The following is a 19609-nucleotide window of genomic DNA, read 5'->3' on the forward strand; positions in this document are numbered from 1 at the left end:
CTACTCACTTCGACTGAGATCAGTGGAAGATTGGGGGGATGGGGGGTGGGCAGGGGCTTCTCCTTTTTCTCTAAAACTTTAAACAAAATTTCATTGAAATATAATTGGCAAATAACATGGTATTAGTTTCAGGCGTACACATTTCAAAATTTATATATATTACAAAATGATCGCCATTGTATACACTGCAGAAGGCTAAGTCAAAGTAACCTCCATCACTACACAGTTACAGTTTTTATTCTCATGATGAGAACTTTTAAGATCTACCCTCTTAGCCCCTTTCAAATATAAGATATGTATTCCTCACTATATTCACCGTGAAGGTAGTTTTAAAATAAAAACTATTGTGCTTTCTATTTGAAAACTATTTCTCTTGTTAACTCTAATTTTAAACATTTTAGAAAACAAAACAAAACAAAAAACTTAGGAAAATGGCAGAGAAATGCTTCAACTTTTTGTATTAGTCATGTAGCTACTCTTGTTCTCACCTAATGCTAGGCTTTCTTAAGGCCTATCCTCAAAAAGCTTTCATATAATGGAGATATAAACTATGGGCACTCTCCAGGTGTTACCCCCTCCAAGACTCCTGGGTTTGTGGGAAGCACAAGGTAAGGGAAGTAAGGGGGAATGAAGCTGCTGAGGTTAGTCCATCAGATTCACTGGCTCAACTGAACCCCTCATCTTTAAAACTACTAGAAATAAATGATTTTAAACTGAGTCGATTACGTGATCATATTCATCCCTTAGAAATATAATTCAGAAATCACAAAGGAAGATTAGTGAGAGAAGACTGATGGTTGAGAAATCAATTTTTAATATTTGCATCTTTTTGAAGAACTGCTATTTCAATAGAAGGTATTCTCTGTTCTCTAATTATAGCACATAAAACAGATAAAATTCTTTTTCTTTCAGTCTTTGACACCCTTCACCCATTCCTCCCACCCCCAGACTCTAGCAACCACCACTCTGTTCTGAGTCTGTGAGTTTGGTTTGGGGTTGTTGTTTTTTGTTTTTGTTTTTGTTTTTTCCCTGATTCCATATCTAAGGGATCATATGGCATTTGTCTCCCTCTGTCTGACTTACCCACATGGCGTAGTGTCCTTGAGCTCCATCCACGTTGTAGCCCCTAGCAGGATTTCATTCTTTTTATGGCGGGATAATATTCCATTTATATATACACAATTTCTTTATCCATTTGTCTATCGATAGACAGCTTGTTTCCATATCTTGGCTATTGTAAATACTGTTGCAATAAACACTGGGTTACATATATCTTAAGTTGTTCTCATTTTCTTTGAATAAATACCTAGAAGTGGAATTTCTGCACCATAGGGTAGATCTATTTTTATCTTGAAGAACTTCCATACTGTTTTCCATGGCAGTTGCTACAGTTTACATTCCCACCAAGAGCACAGGAGGGCTACCCTTCCTCCACAGCCTCGCCAACACTTGTCATTTCTCGTCTTTTTGATTCTACCCATTATGGCGGGTGTGCAGTGGTGTCTGACTTTGGTTTTGATTTGTGTTTCCCTGATGATGGGTGGTATTGATCATCTTTTCCTGTACCTGTTGGCCATCTGTAGGTCTTTTTTAGAAAGATGTGTATTCAGATCCTCTGTCCATTGTTTAATGAGATTGTGTGGTGGTTTTTTGTTTCTATGTTTGTTTTTTGCTTTTGAGTTGGAATTCTTTTTATTTTGGATATTACCCCTTTATCAGATATATGATTTGCAAATACATTCTCCCATTCAGGAGGCTGCTTTCGCACTTCGTTGATGCTTTCCTTTGCTGTGTAGAAGCTTTTCAGTATGATGAAGTCCCACTGATTTATGTATACATCTGTTGCTTTTGCTTTTAGTGTTAGATTTAAAAATCTTCACCAAGACCAATGTCAATGAGCTTACCACCTGTGTTTTCTTCTAAGAGTTTAATGGATTCAGGTCTTACATTCAGGTCTTTATCCATTTTGAGTTCATTCTTGTGTATGGTGTAAGAAAGTGGTCTAGTTTCATTCTTTTGCATGTGGCTGTCCAGTTTTCCCAGCACCACTTACTGAAGACACATTTTAAGCAGGAAAATCACCAACAAAAAGCACAAAAATGCAAAACACAGAGCCCTAAGTAGACTGCAAAAGGATACTGTTCATGGTGTAACTAAAACAACAAGGCAGGGCATTACCTTGTTCCACCTCACTAGGAATAGACATGATAGCCAACTGCACCACACAGGTACCCCATTTTTTAAAAAAATTTCATTGAAATTCAATTTAGTTAACATATCACGTATTACTAATTTTACCGGTAGGATTTAGTGATTCATCAGCTGCATAAAACACCCAGTGCTCATTATATCAAGTGCCCCCCTTAATGCCCGTCACCCAGTTACCCCATCCCCCTCCCATCTCCCCTCCAGCAACCCTCAGTTTGTTTCCTAGAGTTAACAGTCTTATGATTTGCCTCCCTCTCTGTTTTTATCTTATTTTATTTTTCCTTCCCTTCCACTATGTTCATCTGTTTTGTTTCTTAAATTCCACGAGTGAAATCATGTGGTATTTGTTTTTCTCTAAATGACTTATTTCACTTAGCCTAGTACCCTCTAGTTCCATCCACATCATAGCAAATGGCAAGGTTTCATTCTTTTTGATGGCTGAGTAAAGCAACCTCTTTGACCTCAGCTGCAGCAGCTTCTTGTTAGACACATCTCCAAAGGCAAGGGAAACAAAAGCAAAAATGAACTATTGGGACTTTATCAGGATAAAAAGCTTTTGCACAGCAAACAATGAACATAACTAAAAGGCAACCTACAGAATGGGAGAAGATATTCACAAATGACGTATCAGATAAAGGGCTAGTATCCAAAATCTATGAAGAACTTACCAAACTCAACACCCAAGATACAAAAAATCCAGACAAGAAATGAGCAGAAGACATGAACAGACATTGCTCCAAAGAAGACATACAGATAGCTAACCGACACATGAAAAAATGCTCAACATCACTCAGCATTAGGGAAATACAAATCCACAGTGAGACACCACCTCACACCTGTCAGAATGGCTAAAATTAACAAGTCAGGAAATGACAGATGTTGGCAAGGATGCAGAGAAAGGGGAACCCTCCTACACTGTTGGTGGGAATGCAAGCTGGTGCAACCACTCTGGAAAACAGTATGGAGCTTCCTCAACAAGTTGAAAATAGAGCTACCCTACAACCCAGAAATTACACTACTGGGCCTTTATCCAAAGGATACAAACATAGTGATTGGAAGGTGCACATGCACCCCAATGTTTATAGCAGCAATGTCCACAATAGCTGAACTACGGAAAGAACCCAGATGTCCTCGACAGATGAATGGATAAAGAAGATGGGTTATGCTCATTTTACTGATGAAGGCACCAAGACACAGGGAGAGTTTACAATGTAATTAAGGTCAACCAGGTAGAAAGAGATTGAGTCTCATTAAATCCCAGATTTTTCTGATTCTATAGCTTCTATGCCAATGCTTCTCAAGCTACCTGGTGCGGAAGGGCCAGTTGGGTGATAACAGAAAAATGAAATGGGAAAAAAATTATAAAATACCAGATGTGCTTAGGTATCATGCCAATACCAGAATTTTCAAACACTTGCAGCATTTGTACTTGTCTCACACAGCCTGGTAGAAACACTTCAGTCCAGACCAGACTCTAGAATAGCTCTGCACTATCCCCCAAAGAGTTGGGTATTCCTGACTTTCTAGGTGGTCTGGGGACTGACACTGAGGCTCCATGAGAAAAGTTCATAATCTCTTTCACCTGTAGGGAACTTGATAATTTCACAAATCAACTTTCCATTGATTTGACCCCTTAAAGTTCAGGGAGGTGGGGATTAGTTTTCTGACCCCCTCCTCCACCCCCACCTTGTCTTCAGATGAGAAAACCTACTTTTTCCTCTGGCCAGGACACCCCTTCCCTGGGTTCCTCAACAGGCTGACTCCTCATCAGCCTTGGGGTCTCTACTCAGCATCACTTCCTCAGAATGGCCCTCCCTGACCACCTCATCCCGATAGCTCCTCTGACCCTTCCGCTCGCCATGCCCTGTTTCACTCTATCACCATTGAAAGTTGTCTCTTTGTCTGTTTACCAGTTCTTCTCTTCCCTTTTTATAAGACCAAGTCCAGAAGGGCACAAACCTCTCAGTTCATCCACTTTCTCCCTGGTACCTGGCAGAATCAGGCTCCCTGAAGGATTTGTTGAATGAATGCAATAAGAGCACAGAACCACAGAATGGTAAAAGATAGCTTACCTCAGGTCAAAATCAAGTACGCGCAGGAGCTGGAAATCAAATCCAGTCAGCAATTCCCCAGATAATGTTTATGTGTCTCCTTCTCTGAGTCAGGCATCAAGCTGGGCCCTGGGGGGCTGGCGGTAGGAGAGAGAGGCCAGCTCCCACCCTGCTGGGGGCTTATAGATCCAGTGCCAAACCTAGGGGTTCCTCTCTGCCTTTCTGGCTCTTTCTGGTCTCTTCCATTTGTATGTGCTCTTCTGCCTACGATGAACTGTGTTATCTTGTAAGTAGGGATTATTATTACAACTCTTTCTAGGGTGGCCAATTAAAACACAGTTATATTTGAATTGCAAATAAACAATGAGCAATTCTTCAGGATCCGTGTGTCCCATGCAATACTCGGGACATATTTATATTGAGAAATTATTCATTGTTATCTGAAACTTAAATTTAACTAGATGCTCTGAGTTTTTTTCTTTCTTTTTTCTTCTCAGTCTGGTAATGCTGCACATTTATAGACAAGGAGACTGGGGCTCCGTGAGAGCGTGCTGACTTAAAAAGCTTGTCCCTGGGGCACACCACCAGTAGGAGAGTCACCACCAGCCTGTCTGAAATTGGCTGACTCCTCATTTTCTCAAAGACCCTGTGTTTCTGGGGCAAAGCCAGCTCCTGCTCTCCAAATTCACGTACTCTGAAGATCAGCTTGAAGTTGAAATACCTCCTTCACCTCCAGCAAAAAAAAGCAGTTTTCATGTCTATATTTGATTATTTTTAGTGAATCTTTCCTGATTATAGAAACATACCTGTAATACATTCACACGATGGAATACTACACCTCAGTGAAAAAGAACGGGTTTCTGCTACACACAACAACCCAATCAGTGAGTTTGGGGGTATTTATACACATCGACTTAAATAAATGATATTGAACAGGAGTCCAAATAAAGAAGAGATCCTCTCTAACTCCAAAAAATGAAGTCGCAAAATAGGCAAAACCAACCTGTGGGGACGGAGTAATGATTCCCGGGGGGATCGAGGGTGACTAAGAAGAGACCTGAGGGGACGATTGGGGGTTTTGGTAATGCGGATCGTAATCTTGGTGAAGGTTACACACATGTATAAATACATAAATCCAAACTATTTGGTTGAGATTTGCACACTTTTCCATTTGTATGTTATGTGTCCATGAAAAACTAAAAAAGTAATAATAATACTGCTCACTATTAAAAAATGAATTGAGTATGGACAAATCTAAAAAAAAAAAAAGTCTGTAAGTACCAGTGGGAGACTGCACAAGCAACATCTTAAAGTGTATCCTTCCAGATATTTTCCCAGCAGCATTAACTTTTGATGAGCATTTCTTACGAAAGGACTTCAGGATCTACTACCAATCACTAGAGATGCTAATTTATTTAGGAGTCTAAATTTCTGGACAAGTCTTTCACTTACCCAGAAGGCCCTGACACAACTAGATTTAATTTGAACATTTTTAGAAGAGCATGGAACAATTAACATCAAATAAATGGAATTAAAATCAAATTGAACACAGTCTTTCAATGATATGACTTAGAATTTGATTTTAAGTACAGTAATGAATATAAAATGAAAGCGTGAAGGCAGAAAAGAGCTTCAGGGGCCTCCTGGGACGCAGAGTGCCACCTGCTGGTCACAGTCTGCAATGACATCCCACCATCCTCTCAGGTGAAAGCATGGTCTCCCTATTTATAAGCCCCAAATTTTATTCCCCGTTTTCTTGTATAAGTTTGTACCTCTCCCAAGAGTTTCCCAGAAATCTTTGCTTCCCTGATGTATTTCACAGCTCCTAAGTCAGAGGAGTAAGTTAACAAATATTTGTTAAAGAATGAATGAAAGGATGGATGAATGGACAGATGGACAGAAAAAGAAAAGACGGGCGTTCTTGAGCATAATTGTGAAACAAGCGAGTAATCTCTGCTTTACCCATCTCTTTGTTTTGTTTTTAATAAAAATGATGATTTGATATCCCAAAATAGAGTAAAATGATTAGTAGTCAAACTAATACACATCTTCATATAGTTACCTTTTAGTGATAAGAGCACCTGCATTCCACTCTCTTAGCGTATTTCCAGCTGCACATTAGGGATCTAGAGACAGTTCATCCTTCACCACTGCAACTTTGTGCTCTTTGACCAACATTTCCCCCATCTCCCCGTGCCGGTGAACTATGGTTCTCCAACACAGCTTCTATACATTTGACTTCTTTAGATTCCATATTTAAGCAAGAGCGTGCGGGGTTTTTCGTTCTTTCTTTCTTTCTTCATGGGCTTTCTTGGGAAAGAGGATACCCACTGGGTGAGACCAGATGAATGTGAGGGATTATTATGACACCCAGCAGCAGGAGGTGGAGGAGTCAAACGGTGACCAGGGTGAGCGGTGAGGCTGTAGAAACAGGCACCATGTAAACAACAGGAAACAAATATATGTGAAACGTCTTGAGCCCGACATTTAATAGGCATCTGACAGGTGTCACCTCTTTTCCCTTTCCTCTTCCTCCTGTGCAGGCTGGCTCGCAAATCCTTTCTGCAGGACCCGGTGAACTAAGGATGGAGATTTGTCCTCTCCTGGGCTCACTCACAGGTGAGGTGACGTTCGAGGTCTGTCTGGTACCAGTTCTGAAACAGGCCAGGGTCCCCGCACCTGCGGGTGTGAGCTGGCCTGTCAAAGCCCTCCTGAGTTAAGAAAGGTGATTCCAGAGACATTGCCGTCGGGCTGTCTGATAGCAAGGTGCCCATCTGAGTGTGTCCACTGTTGACAGTCCTTGACAAGCGTCACGCTGGTCCTGCTTTTAGATGCCGCACAGTGGGTCTCTCGTCTGCAAAAAGGCTCTGGCCTGCAGTGGAAAGAGTGTGGATGAGGGGTCAGAAGCCTGGGCTCTGCCACTGGCTAGCCAGGTGACCCTGAGCACACTGGTTTGCCTTTGCCAGGATATAAGGATATAAACCTCATTAGGACAGTGTAATGAGATGATGCCTGGGAAAACGCTATGTAGAAGGGTATGGCTGTTAATAAAACCCCAAATGAACATTATACCCCAGATGTGACCTGAGTGAGCTCAGAAACTACGGGAACCGTCGCCTGCTTTGGTCTGGATCCAGCTTCCCTTTATGGAATTGCTTCCATTTTAGCAGTTACATCACCGTCTTAATCACGTGGAGCTTCTGGCCCACCAAGGCCTGCTGGCTTCTTAAAATCTGGGCTGCGCCCCATAGACCACCCTTCGTTTGGGCAACCGTCCTTTTGAAACTAAATGGAGACTTTGTGCTCCATTTGTACTGGGTAACCTTGATCTTGCTGCTCTGGCCCATCTATACAGGCTGTTAAAAGGTTTTTCATAGTACTTTGGCAATTCCATACGTTCTCTCTCCCTGCCAACTTGATGACAGCCGCACATTTCAACAGTGTACAATCCGGGCATTCGTTCATTCAGTATACATTCACTGAGCACCCACTACTGCCTAGACACTGTGGCAGGAGCTGGGAGGCACGAGGGGTCTATCTGACAGAGGGTGGCAGGCACCAGGGTAAGGATCGCAGTGCTGTGGCCGCTGGGGGCGCAGAGAGTGGGGCATTCCCAGTGTTTCCAGTAGCAGTGGGAAGGTTTCCCCGTTCAGGAGATGTGGCAGTGGTCAGTGGCCATTCTCCTTTCTTTTCTTTTCTTTTTTTTTTTAAGATTTTACTTATTTATTTGAGAGAGAGCATGAGCAGAGGGGGAGAAATAGACGGAGAGGGAGAAGCAGACTCCCCACCGAGCAAGGAGCCCAATGTAAGACTCGATCCCAGTACCCTGGGATCACGACTTGAGCCCAAGACAGACACCCAGCTGATGGAGCCACCCAGGCACCCCCTCCTCTTCTGAGCACACCCTTGGACTCTGCTTTCCAGCCCTGATAATTCTTGGTGCTCCCAAAGGAATGACCAGATCTTTCTTCCTGGGCAGGTGAGGACAGGCAGTCCACTGTGATGAGTCCCTCATGATTTCCTCTACCTTCCCAGCAAAGAAACTGCAGGTAGCAATAGCTGGCCTCCTCTTAGCTTTCTAACCTCCCCACCCCATCCCCTGGCCAGTGCACACGCTCATTCTGCAAATACTGGCAGATTGCCCACTTTGGACCAGAACCGTGTTGAGTTCCATGGCGTTCTCCTAAATCCTCTCTGAGTTCAGAATCTCCACGATGGGGAGCAGGGTGACCCTTCTCCACAGGCAGAGACTTTTCCCTAGCCCTTTCATCCTAGCCAAGATGAAGATCTGAGCCTCTGCATCCCTACCCCCCGGCTTAGCGCTCCCAGGCAGCGTGTAAAGGTGCCAAGGGAGGGCGCCAAGGGAGGGCGGTGTGAGGTGTCACTGCACACCTTATCCTCTTAGTCCCTTCCTTAGCAGAGTGCTGTGATGAGAAAAACCTGAACTCTGAGTAAAGCGACACAGACTTGCGTCCCACACCTGCCACCAATCAATGCTGTGACTTTAGGTACAGCCCATAGAGCCAGCTTCGTAGACCAGACCTTTGGGTCCCCATTCATCTCGAGTATTCTGATTCTTTCTATGCTAATCCCTAATTCCTGGATGGATCTTCCACTCTCTTCTTGCCTAGCTTTATAGAGGAATAAAAAAGTCTTACAAAAAGAGGCAGAAGGAAGGGAAAGGAGGTTAGCCAGCCTTCCTTACAACGAAGCACGTGCTGGCAATAAGCAGCCCAGGGGTGAAAAACAATCGCGAAAGGCTATAACCTCAGAATATCCCCAGAGTCTTCCTTGCCAGAAAATTGATTTCTTTTAGGCTTGGCCTCATCTTGACCAGACTCATGCTGCATGCTAAGTGTCAAGACAGGCTCAAATTATTCATGGAATTTCTCTGCTGGAATGGTTTGGGGGGCTCTCCTTTGCAGACGCATTCCTCCTTCCCTGCCTGCAAGCCTTCCTAGGACTGAGCTAGCTGGACAGGAGTCCCTTCACTTTCTCGGGCCTTATTTCCTAACGGTAAGCCAGGAAGGTGGTCCCTCCCAGCTCTCGAAGGTCTTGATGCTGTCATGACAGGTGCCTCAGCCGGTGAGTTCACATGCAGCTCCCCACCAGCAGCAAACCGCGGAGACACACACATACGTATGCAAAAAGGATGCCATCCCCCGATTAAATGCAAAAGGAATTATGCAATTAGCAAAGGATTTGGATCACACACGTGAGTCTAAGTGCAGCACCTGCGAAGCTTCGTTAAATTAGCTAAATGTGGGCTTCCAGTCACTCTCGTACACAGACTGAATGGTAAAGTTGAGCAAAGTATAGAAGTTGATTATGAGACTGGAGTGATAAACACGGGATGTGCACGAGGCCGATCAGGATTATTAGCCAAGTAATCATCTCACGCCTAAGGTGGCGTGTTTTAGGAGCCCCGGGCCCCATAGTTGACGACCGTGTAATGAAGTTACCATGTTTCCCAAAACACAAAACACGTCCTTCATTTTTACATCGCACCTGTCACCTGAGGAACTCCAGCACCAGGGACTGGTGATATTGGCTCGTCACCTGGGTCCGATGGCACGTTGCTGAAGTGGGCAAGGCTTCACGTACTGACCTAGAAAGAGAACCCTGGGTCCTACCATTCTCAGACTCTCCTGAACCCGTCACCCATGATAAATCTTTAAGTCCGTGAGGTAGCTCCCGCATGAATGAACCTATCAGGGTCAGGAACATCCATGGAGAGTGACATGGTGAGAACCTAGGTTCTGGAGACAAACTCTGTGAATTTGAATCCTGTTCTATCATTAATTCTTTGACAAATCAGTTGAGCTCATTGGGCCCTGGTTTCCTCATCTCTGTCATGGGGACAATAGTATCACCTATCTTTTGGGATACATGCAAGGAATAAAGGAATTACTATCTGTAAAAGTACTAAGAACACTGTCTGGTACATAGCACACACCCAAAAAGTGGCTTATTTCTTCACACTTAGTTTTGCCTCTTCGTTAATTCATTTATTCAGCCAAGTAAGGGCCCACTAAGTACAAGGCACTATGCTAATGACAATGCCCATAGTGGGGAACACACGCACGCACACACGCACGCGTCCCACCATCACACTGGGATTAGAGAGGAAGTGTTATGTGTGACATGTTCTACTTATGGGTTGACAAAATGCTCCAGGGGGCGTTACTCCTTCAAGGCAACTGGAGAAGTCTTCATTGAAGACAGGCCAGGATGAGATTTTAACAGAGGGGAAACGGAGTAGAAAGATGTGTAACAGGGGCACCTGGGTGGCTCATTGGGTTAAACATCTGCCTTTGGCTCAGATCATGATCCCAGCGTCCTCGGATCGAGCCCTGCTTCGGGCTCCTTGCTCAGCAGGGAACCTGCTTTTCCCTCTGCCTGCTCTGCCTGTTCTGCCTGCAGTTCTCCATGCTTCTGCTCTCCCTCTGACAAACAAATAAGATCTTAAAAAAAAAGAAAGATGTGTAACATTCTAGGCAGAAGCTGCAAAGATGCTTAGTCAGAAGATCCAAGGCAGGGGCACCTGGGTGGCACAGTCAATAGGGCCTCCGACTCTCGGTTTCAGCTCAGGTCATGATCTCAGGGTGGTGGGATGGAGCCTTGCCTCAGCTCCACACTCCACACAGCGTGGAGTCTGCTTGGGATTTCCCTCTGCCTCTACCCCTCCTGCTCTTGCTCTCTGGGTGGGAGGGATGGGGTGGCTGAGTGATAGACATTGGGGAGGATGTGTGTTGTGGTGAACGCTGTATATTGTGTAAGACTGATGACTCACAGACCTCTATCCCTGAAACAAATAATACATGATATGTTAATTTAAAAAAAAAGGAAAGCATGTTTATGGAGAGGAGAAATGAAAAGTAGGTATTATATTATAAAAACCAAAATTTTTTTAAAAACTGTGAATATGAATAGAAAAAACATTGGAAGGAAACATGTCATGACATTCATAGGTGATATTTTATATCTGTATCAATATATCTATATTTGTGTTTTTGTATAAAATACATAAGTAAATCTTAAAAAAAGGATAACACGAAAAAAAAAAGATCCAAGGCAACATCAAGTTATTGCCAGAAGTGATAGGTGAAGCTGGAAATCAGCTTTGCAGTCATTTGTGGCTGGGAGTGAGAAGTAGAGGGGTGGGTCTCAATTTCAAGCCCTGAGTATTCATTTTATCCTGTAAGCCACAGAAATCACTGGAACATTTCAAATGACACATTTTAGGACAAAGCAGTGTTAAAGGAAGATGACTCTGGCAGGGTGAACAGAAAGGATGGAAAAGCAAAAGACTAGTAACCGTGTGAGCTAGGATGCTACTGCAACAGTCCAAGCATGCAGTAACAGGGATGAGACTGAAAAAAAAAAGGCAAGGGACATTGGGAAAGACAAATGACAGGACTCAGTGACCTATGAGCTCACTCAGTGAGGATGTACAGAGCAAGGATAAAGAGGAGGAGACGTTACGGTTTTGAATGTGAGTAGCATGGACAGAATAGGAGGCTTGCTGGTCAGCAAAAGATTCTGATTCCCAGTTGCACTGAGGAGAAGTTCAGAACGTGGGCTTAAGAGCGGAACAGTTAAGGATACCTGCTATGCTATTTGCTAGCTGCGTTATTCTCAGCCAGTTTTAACCTCCCAGAGCTTTTCTCATTTGCAAAATAGGGATAAAAACAACATACTTCTCATGGATGTGAAGATTCAGAAAGAGAATAATGTGATGAAAATGTCAAGCACTTGCAAAGAACCCGCCCAAAGAGAGCACAAAGTCAATGCCAAGCGAAAGAATGCCAGGGCCCCCAGAGGATACAAAAGTATTTAATAATACTCTGCACTCGAATTCTCCTGAACAAATATTCACATTTTGATGATTTGGAAGCTCTTTCCAGATCTGGCAGAACCACCAACATCACAATGTACTGTTGCTGGGTTAAAGCCCCAAAAGCACCAGTTGGCACATGCTTGGGTCGGGTTAAAAACAAACCAGCTCAGTGTACGGCTTTGGAGCCACAGGCAGGAAGAGGAAGGAGCAGAGAGGAAGAATCCCTGCTAATGGAATAGGACCATGAATTTGGGTAAATTCCTCCCATATTCTCGTCAAGGACCCCATCGTTTTCCTTCTCACGCCTCTTGGGCAACACCAGCTTCTACAAACCTTTCCTGACTTCCTGTGACAGACGTGGTGGTGAAGATCCCAGGGGCTGCTGACCAGTCAGCTGCGGTGTGTGAACTTCAAAGGCCCTATTGACACAGCTGCAGGCCCCTGGGCCAGGGGCCGGCGGGGGCGGGGGCAGGCCTGTCTGAAATGCTTCAGCCATACCTCAAGAGCAGCAAAACGGCAAAGGGACCCATAAACCATCCCCAGTTCTCAGAGGGAGCACTGTGATTTAGGCAACAAAAAGTCACCGTGCCAAAGCAACCTGGTTCTTTGGAATCAGGAGTTCCTGGTTCCAAACCTGGGGTTTGGAAATTACAGGCCTAAATCTAGGTCTAATCCATTTTCTCTCACTGCAGAGCTCTGCTCACAGCTAATGTCTTATTCCAAGCAAAACTGCCCTTCAGCCAAACTGCTGTGAAGTTTTCAAAAGTACCCGGGACCCTCTGTTTAAAAAAAAAAAAAACGAACAACAAAAAGAGAGCAAGCCGTGAAGCAGTCTGTTGGTCTGTCTGTCAGATTCAAAGCCTGTGCCTCTTCCAGTTTCCAAGGAGGACTCAGTGTCAGCATTGAATCATACCATGTTGGAAGATTCAAGGAAGCAAGTCTGCCACCGCCCCCATCATGCCCCCAAATCACAGGGGAGATGGCTGCAGCCCAGGAACTGTGTGGCATGTCTATGATCACACAGCACGTGGCAGTTCCTATGGTGGAAATCCATAAGCTAGCCAGATATTGGATCCTATTAAAAAGATGATTTCCTAATAATCAAATAACAATGTTTTCAAACATTTTTTTTGTTTTACATTTGTTGTCTCAGTTGGTCTCACACCATCAATGAAGTCTTTATGTCACTGGCATTTCCAGCCCCTTTCACAGAAAAGGAATCTGAGGTTCAGAGAGGTACATGGCTTACCCTAGGTCACAGAGCTGGCAGGTACCACACTCAGGGCTAGAACCAGAGTCCCCAGGTTCTAAGCCAGTCGGCCAGTATCAACCAAATCCAGTTCTATGCCCCAGGCCATGCTTAGAGAAACTAGGATGTATATGTGCTGGGAGAAGAGATACAGACAGCAGAGAACAGGAGAGGACATATATACTAATAGAGCCAAAAAACTAGACAAGAAACCTTAAATTATGATGCACTTACTAATTCTACTAAGAGATAAGAGTATGTTATCTTAGAGGATTTTTTCTCGTTCAATGTATTTTTCTCGAGCATTCTATGAATTAAGTCCAAAAAAGAGCTAAGGCAGACCGCAGGTTGCAGGTTTCCAAAGACGTGCCCCCGCAGCTAAGCACAGAGCACAGCTGCCCTGTAGCAGGGGGTGGAGGGGGCAGCAGAAGGGGCAGAGGATACAGACCCAGGCAGTTAGGAGGTATGATTTCGGGCCCCAACGGTCTGCCTCCCGGGAATCTCTTTGCCCAGAGTGCTTACAACCAGAAAAAATAAAAACAAAAATGAATATTGATTTGTCTAGGTTATAACAACGTAGAGTAAATAGTACTTACCCTAATGTGCGAATGTCGTGCTCGGTCCTTTATGTCCATTATCCCATCTCGTCCCCACGGCAACCCTTCAAGCTGGGTATTTTGATCCCTATTTCAGTGAGGAGGAGAATGTAGGGCTCAGAGAGGTTCAGTAATTTACCTAAGGTCACACAGATACCATGATGAGGTGACTTTGAACCAAGGCCTATTTCCCTCCAAAGGCCTGACTTGTATCCACATCCTATCCTTGTTCCAAGAAGATAATGGACTAGAAGATGACTCTCCTTCTCCCTTCTCCAAACCCTGAGTTTCCCTCAGAGGCGACCAGCTAGGATATGACACAGATAGGACATTTTCACAATGACATCAAGATAACGAATACCTAAAAATTTTGGTTAACCAGTATCTTTCCCTTCTTTAATTAAAAAAAAGGATCATTTTGCATATTCAAACGAATTTAAAAACAATTTCAGATTCTCATTTCAGAGATTGAGTTAGGAAGGAAGTTTAGCACTGTTTAAAAAGCACATGTAAACCTATCCGTTTTGTGGGCAGCTTCTAATGCAATTGCTGCACCGATTTCCACACTGAAAAACACTGTGAGTTTTTACTGAGCATTTGCAGGTAAAGCTGAGAGGGGAGCTATCTCTTTCTTTTCAGAAGATCCTAAGTATTTTGCCAGCAAAATGAATTACGTATGTCTTACACAATCTCTGTAGTGTGTGATAAAGCTGCACAGTGGGTAGCTGAATTCTACCACAGTATCGTGGGCTACATTAGGTCAGACCAGACCCTGGAAACCAGGAGCTTACGGGGAACTCACCAAGTGCCAAGGAGGCAGTAGACACCTGCTAGGGGAAGAAGTGGGATGCTGGAGGGCTCGGTGACTGCTTGTAACCCTGTTGGGGGTACCCCCCACCCCGGCCTGCCTTGGCTGATCAGGAACCTTCTGTCTTCCAGGCTCCCTGCTCCCGGACACAACAGTGAGCCAGCCAAGGTTTAACTGACTTACTTAAGTGGACCTCAGTGATCATTCCAGGAGAAAGCGGCCTCCCCCTGGGATTCTGCAGCAGCAGTTAGACAGGATCAGAAAAGCAAGCAATTTCTCCAAATGAAGGCCATGTCCCTGGAAAAGAGAAAGAGAAAGAAGAGTGGTAAGTGAACAGCGGGCCTTGCTGCTGTGATCTGAGGGCAGCTGCTGTGCCCTGTGCCTGGTGCCCAGCACTCCCTGGGCGCGGAGTAAGTGACCCATACATGTGGCTGAAAGGAGGAAAGAACAGAATGTGCGTTCTTAGGGAAGAAAGATACCTACAGAAAACTAACTAAAGTAAAAAAGAAGAAGAACATAGAAAAAAGTCATGTTTGCTAAATAGAGGAGTAGCAGAGAGGTCTCATACACAGGAGACAAATAAAATAACAACAACAACAACAACAATGTAGTAGTAGTAGTAGCTAACACTTCATGCCAGACAACGTCCTACTGCTTGACTGTCAATTCCAAAAGGGCAAGGACCTTGCCTCTTTCACTCACCTGTACATACAAAGCACCTCATTCAGGGCTTGGGAGTATAGTAGGCATTCAGGATACTGTGCTTTAGTAAATGAATAGAGAAAACAGAGTCATGAGTATGGGAGGGAGGTGGAAATACTATTTAGCTAAAGTAAAAAAAAAATTTTTTTAATTTTATTTATTTATTTGACAGAGATCACAAGTAAGCAGAGAGGCAGGCAGTGGGGGAGGGGGGGAGCAGACTCTCCGCTGAGCAGAGAGACGGATGCAGGGCTCAATCCCAGTGCCCTGAGATCATGACCTGAGCAGAAGGCAGAGGCTTTAACCCACTGAGCCACCCAGGCGCCCCTAGAGTAGGTGTCAGGCATTGAACTTGGTCCTAGTGATAAAGAGGTTAACGGCAGGTATTTGCTGGGCTTGGTGAGATGGCACTCAAAACTAGGGCCTTATTCAATGAACCAGCATTTATCAAGTCCCTGCTCTGTGCCAGGCACCCAGCTGGGCACCTGGGGGAGAGAGAGATAAGGAAGTCCCCTTCCCTGCCCTCCAGGAACTCACAGAGGTAGAGGAGGAGTGTCTGTAACAGGGATAGATGTACAGGGCTGCGATCAAGACAAGACTTGAGAAATCTGCCCTCTGAAGGGGATCAGAACAGTTACCCTTGATTACCAGACTTCAAACAAAGGGTAATAATTGCTGATCAGGGAGGGAGGTTATGGGATTCCTCCACTGATTGGGACTTTTTCATGTAATAAATTCCTGCCCCCACCTCCCAGGAATCTGTATATATACTTTGATTTTTGGTGTGTGTGTGTATATGTATATATACATATATATATATATATATATTTTTTTTTTTTAATGTTCTAGAACCTGGAGGAAAGGGGGTTCTTCCAATCTACAAATAAGCACTGAGACTACATGATCTTTAGCTCTATGTCAATTTTAAGATCATCTGATCTTAAAATTAATACAATGAGGACAGAACTCAGACTCGAATTCGATAAAAGGGTATTTGGTGTTCAGTTATCCCCAAAGCATTTTAAAAATTTAGATGCCGTAACTGCTGGATACATGGCAGCAACTGTTGCTGCTGCAGCTGAGTCCAGGGCTGCAAATATCCATCCGAGGGGGCTCATTGAGTGAGATTTCCCAAAGGAAGTCACGGAGAGCTGAAGGGGACTTCTTACCCAGCCGCCTACCACTGCCAGCAGGCTCCGACCAAATCTAGCTCCACAGTGGGCACAAGCCAGCTCCAGGCTGTCCCACCTCCTGCATCCCTTCCACCCACCCGCCTTAAACCCTGCCCAGATTGGACCCAGCGCAATTCATTTGGGGGCAGAGTAAAGAGCTAGTTAAAAGAACCTGGGAGGACTGAGATCTGGTAGTGAGCAGCTGTGACCTAAGCCAGCACATGGGGATGTGTGCCGATTTAAGCTCTAGACAGCTGTTTTGCGGTGTCTATGCCAACTCATGTTGCCGAAAAAGCCCAACGCTGCATTGCCCCACCTGGTTGAACTGGGAGGTGGGGCAGCAAGACAAAAAAGAGGTCTAAGAACCAAGAAATAGAGCACCTCCCTTTCTAGCCCTGGGCCCGCCTGGTTGGGGGCAGGGAGCTGCTCTTTTCACACCCCTCCCCCCACCACCCCCTGTGAGGCTCTGGTGATGATGAAAAAACAGGATTCCCAAATCCTGAATGTGTCCTTTGAATCTAGACACCTTAGATGACACTCATCTCTCCCCCTTACTTCTTTTCTCCTTTTTTAGTGCTTGACATATTACACAACACTGCACCCTCCAAGTTGTGAAAACCATACGCGTAGAGTTGAAAAACTGGTCTAACTTCAGTGAGACACAGATTACACAACATGGTGAACCTGAAAAAAATGAATGAATGAATATTCCCTTGGATTTTATAACTAGTAAATGGAAAACATGTTGGATGGGAAAGTAAGAAAAAAGATTTCAAACCTGTCCCCTCCTCCTTCCTTCTGAGCTATGCAGTAAACATTAAAGTTTTCAGTGGTCTTATAACTTCCCTTTATATTTCTGTCGAATTTCACATCAACATGACAGTGCCGAGTGGAAATGCCTTAGCTTGCTTTTTCATTACGTTTACATAAACGATCTGTTACAACTTTAAAACTAGTTCATTTCACTCGTAGTAGAGCTACTTTTCATCAGTCAGTGACTTGGATTTTAATTTTACATGCTTCAATAAGATATGACAATTGTCATTCAAACAAGAATTACTATATCCCACTTTTCCTACTATTTGCTTAGTAATAGTAAGAGTAAGATAGTAAATACTCTTATACTCTTATAGTAAAAGTAAACAGATTGGCTTCCAATCTGAGCCCTGCCACTTAGGGACAGTTCTGTTAAAATGCTCTTCTTCACTTTCCTGAATCCTGGTGAACACCTTTGCTGAGTATTAAATGAGATGCCCTCTGTGCAGGGTCACCGGAGGTGGCTGCTCCTTGCACCGTTTGCCTTACAGGTCCTTGACACTCAGACACCTGGGGCATCAGTGGCCATATAGAGATGTGAACCCGTGAGTCACCGTCTCTGAACACAGGAGAGCGGGAGCACTCCTATAAGCGCTGGGGATGGGGAGTGGAGAGAGGGGGGCAACAATCTGAAACAGTGGCAAAAGCAGAAACACCATCGTCCCCCTTCTGCTGATGCATGTGTAAGCACACCTTTGTCCAGAAAAGGTGTACCCGGGCTCAAGAAGAACCAGCTGCTTAGTGCTGTTGGTGGTGACTTCTGCCCAATGACCTTCGCTTTAGTTTAAATCTGAGACTTTCTGCACAGAACCCCAAAAGGCGGGCTTTCAGATAGAAGTGCCCTCCTGAGCGACACCTGCCCTGAAGTAGATGCGGCGCGTGTCCCCCCGGCTGGCGGCAAGGGGAGGACAGGGGCACCACAGCCCCTGTACACCCCAGGATCGCAATCCACTGTTCACAACGCGGGCCCCCGCCCTACGGTCTGTCGCTGCAGCACTGCGACCCCAGCCTCTGTACCAGAACATCCCCGCCTTTAAAGAACTTTCTCGGGACTATGGGAATGTCCCGCGCTGCAAGTCAGCTCTGGTGATTCACTGACACATGAGTGAGCCCGGGAGATCGTGGACAAGGGCCTTGCCGGAACTTAGAGACGCGAGAATACAAAAGAGGGGGAAGAACTCACACCAAACCGTCGGGAGATGGGCGCCCTGATCTAGGCGCGGTTGGGCAATACACGCTGTACCGCAACTCCAGCGCAGGTCCCCAGAAAAGGGGAAACGCTTTAAGGCAGAGAACCGCGGGGCAAGCCAACACCGGCGCACACAATCCAGGCACAGGCAAGGCAGCTCTGCCGCCCCGGGCCTCGGTTTCCCTGTCTACAAAACGAGGGCTTTGGACTAGAGCGTCTCCCAATCCTGCTATTAATGTAGACCTCTACAATATTCCATGCTGAAGCTGTCCGAGGCTCGGAAACCGGAAAAAGAGGGGAAAGCGAGGGAACACGACAAGGGAGGGGAAAGGGAGGAGCGGGTGGGAGATCACGAGAGGGAAGACGACAGGCGCCCAGAACACGCTTGGCGGGTTTTCAACCTTCCTACACCTCCTCCCACACCTGAGTTCTCACGTCTCGGCCAAGGCCTCACGCCCGTCGAGTTTGGGCACCAGTTGGCCGAGCTTCTCCCTCTGCACACCAGTTTCTAGAAGCCACGGGGCAGGTGGTGGGCGGCACAATGATGCATGCCAGAAATGCGAGGGGGAATGGTCCCGGCTGGGGTCCGGAGGGCAGGTGAGCGGATCCAGAGCTGGGCAGGGAGTGGGACGGCCAGCCTGGGAATCGCAGAGCGCCCGCGTCTCAGCCCCCATGCTCCGGGAGGGCCAAACTTCATTCCCCAACTTTAGCAAGGGGAGGGGGGTGTTCGGGTAAAAAAGGAAAAAAAAAAAGTTGCTGAACTTTTCCCCCAACTCTGTCGTGGAGGCGGGACCAGAGGGCGGTACCTACACCCTGATTCGCCGTCGCCTCCTGTCTGGAGGCTCCGATTGGCGCGCGGGGTCCGGGGCCGGGAAGAGCGGGCGTGGGGGAGGGGAGCGGCCCTCCCAGCCCGCGGGATCGGCTCGCGCCGGGAGCGGGTTAATTTCAAATCGGGGGCTTGGCTGCTCCTGGACGGTC

At 45.5% G+C, this 19609-nt stretch overlaps 1 long non-coding RNA gene across 3 annotated transcripts in view; it reads right to left on the minus strand.

Annotated features, from left to right (window-relative positions):
* LOC123947918 overlaps positions 1–19609 on the minus strand; it is a 32459-nt gene that overhangs the window by 12645 nt on the left and 205 nt on the right. Inside the window, exons 2-5 of one of the 3 annotated variants that reach the window (XR_006819885.1) lie at positions 15455–15515; positions 14936–15049; positions 13945–14032; positions 5707–7131 (exon numbers count right to left, since the gene is read on the minus strand). This is a non-coding gene — a long non-coding RNA (uncharacterized LOC123947918). Of the gene's footprint in view, positions 1–5706; positions 7132–13944; positions 14033–14935; positions 15050–15454; positions 15516–19609 lie in introns of those variants that run through there. The other 2 variants (XR_006819884.1, XR_006819886.1) reach the window with 2 other exon arrangements.

The sequence above is a fragment of the Meles meles genome, chromosome 8 (genome assembly GCF_922984935.1).
Source record: "Meles meles chromosome 8, mMelMel3.1 paternal haplotype, whole genome shotgun sequence".
NCBI classification, from domain to species: domain Eukaryota; kingdom Metazoa; phylum Chordata; class Mammalia; order Carnivora; family Mustelidae; genus Meles; species Meles meles.